The 2,526-nt window shown below is 35.9% G+C and overlaps 1 long non-coding RNA gene across 1 annotated transcript in view; it reads left to right on the forward strand.

Moving 5' to 3' along the window:
- LOC108739417 overlaps positions 1 to 2,526 on the forward strand; it is a 196,251-nt gene that overhangs the window by 72,796 nt on the left and 120,929 nt on the right. The window lies entirely within an intron of this gene.

Consider the following 2,526-nt stretch of genomic DNA (forward strand, 5'->3'; position numbering starts at 1 on the left):
ATTTTTTAAATTAACTTATTTTAGACTTATGGTCATTTTTTTTGTATTGGTTTGAAAGGTATTTGTTTTGTTCCCATGTGTTCATTTACGTTCGTGATCGCTGTTCATCTAATCATTTCTAATCAAACAAGAAAAATCTTGTTTGGAGACCAGCGGGCGACACAAGCGGCAATTGATGGAGATTGCTTCCAATTTGCTAAATGGTCTCGTGCCGCGAACTTTTGGGTTTGGCTTAAGCGCTAACACTAACTCGTAAATTGCCCCATTCCCCGACAACCATCGCACCAGGACGATTTAATAGGCAATTGTAATCATGTTTTGCGATCCTTATAACCACCGACGACGTTCTTGTCCTATAAATAATACACAGATAAATCAAACAGGACTGGAAGGTACCTGTTACGGATGGGATGGTTCGAAACAAATCACAATCGAAATGTAATTTATCTGGTTCTGGTTTCAAATTATCATTGTAGTAGTAGATTAATTAAGATAATTTTTTATACCGTCGGAAATATAGGATTTTCTAATTAATTTTCTGGAAACGTAAAGGTTGCGTCAGGGTGGGAATGAGTGCATGTACGTGTCTCACCCGTAGGAAAAATTTCCATTGAATCAATGGAAAATTTGTAAATTCCGTTCAAAACCATTTGGCATAAATGGAAAAATAATTGTTTCCATTTACAATAATTCCATTAGTATTTACATGGGAAAAATTTCCATTGATTTTCAATGGGAACCAATGCAAAATATATAAATTCTATTTAAAACCATTAAATGGAAAATCAATTGGGTAGGTACCTAAAAATTGATAACATCTGGTTTGAGATGATTAAAATTTATTAAAAAAATGGAGAGAAATCCCATTGCGTTCAGCAATGGAAGTCCCATTGAGTTCGAGAATTCTAGTGGAAATTCCATTCATCCCATTGGCAATTCTCCATTTATTACCATTAATTATTATCAGTGGTAATTAAATGGCATTTTTTTAATGGAAATAGAATGGAAATTTTTCCTACGGGATGTTCAAAGTCTCACCCGCCTAGCGAGAAATAGGGAACAGCTAATAGTAATAGTTTAATATGTTTATGAAATTCTCTTTTTGGCTTGATAACAATTGCTATAAATGGTTAATATTTAGCGGAAAAACGAAGAAAAACCCGCTGTGAGAATTACATCTGATCTAAATCGTGTGTTCTAACGGAACGCCGCGGCGATCACAGGCAAACTTGTAACTACGCCAGCGACCAACTATTTGTTGTTAGAATGTGAACCCAGCTGGTCGAAGACGGGGACGTCTATTATGACGGTCATTCGTCGGTGGATCGTGATCTATGATTGAATAAATGCCAAGTCGTAGCACTCCGATCGATCATGCAGCACTTATCAATGTTTATGAAAAAGCGACTCGTAATTATGCCCATTTCGGAATCCTACACGCGCACTGTAATTATTATAAATGGTCGCGGATGCAAAAACGCCGGCGTCGCCATCGCCAGCCACCTCGGATCGCATCGCATCGCATCGGAGTTAGTGAGTGCGGCAGTATGTGCCTACCTATTCTGCAACGACGACGCTTGCTGCTATCAGACTTCTTCGCCGCGTTTCATATTTGTCTCTCTTTTAGCCGTAGTCGGTGGAATGTTAACAAAGACAATTAATGATCGCACTGGCAAAGGAATTTTATTAGATTTAAGCGCCATAGGTTCCGACCATTACAAAACAGATTAAACTATTGTCATTAACGCATTTTTCGCATAAAATTCTCTACCGGTTGCAATCCCCTAATTAGCAGAACACATTGAAAGTTCACGAGAATCTTCTATAAATTGATGACTTCTTCTTCCTATTAACCTCAGATTAGCTTCTTACAGTACATACAAATAAGAAATAGCCTAACTACAAAATTACGTGGAAGTCTAATGAAATGATTTCATTTCTTTATAATTGATAGGATTCTAAAAGAAAGAATGACGATAAAACTCTATAAATATCAGAAAATTGAATTGAGGGTGTCGGTAGGTAAATTCTTGTGAACAAAACGATGGGCTGATGTTGTTACATTATTCTCAAATTTTCGCTAACATTCTTGGCTTCATCTGGAGATCACTTTTGTCATGATGGTTTAAGTGTAATTTACATATATAATTCATTCCCATAAGTTTACAGTTAGATTAATTATGCCTATAAACATTTAATTTACAACAAGTAAAATTTTCAACTTCTCATTTATATTTCTTAGTGATCTCTCGGTGAAGCCAAGATTGTTGGCGATAATTTGAGAGTTATACTTCATTTACTTTCTCTAGCGATGTATCCCTTCCAATGTCTTGGATGCGCGCTGGCAAAATCGTAGGTAGGGAGAAAAAAGCTCATTATTCTCTAGACTTTTTCATTAAACATACTTTTTCATACAGTACCTGCCAAAAGTTTTGTTCAATCATGAATAGTAGTGCGAGTCAAAAACAAGCGTTAAAGCCTTTAATATGTCTTCAAATATAAATAAACATCTCGTTGATATTTTCA

Source organism: Agrilus planipennis, unplaced genomic scaffold (assembly GCF_000699045.2).
Source record: "Agrilus planipennis isolate EAB-ADULT unplaced genomic scaffold, Apla_2.0 scaffold169, whole genome shotgun sequence".
Lineage (NCBI taxonomy): Eukaryota > Metazoa > Arthropoda > Insecta > Coleoptera > Buprestidae > Agrilus > Agrilus planipennis.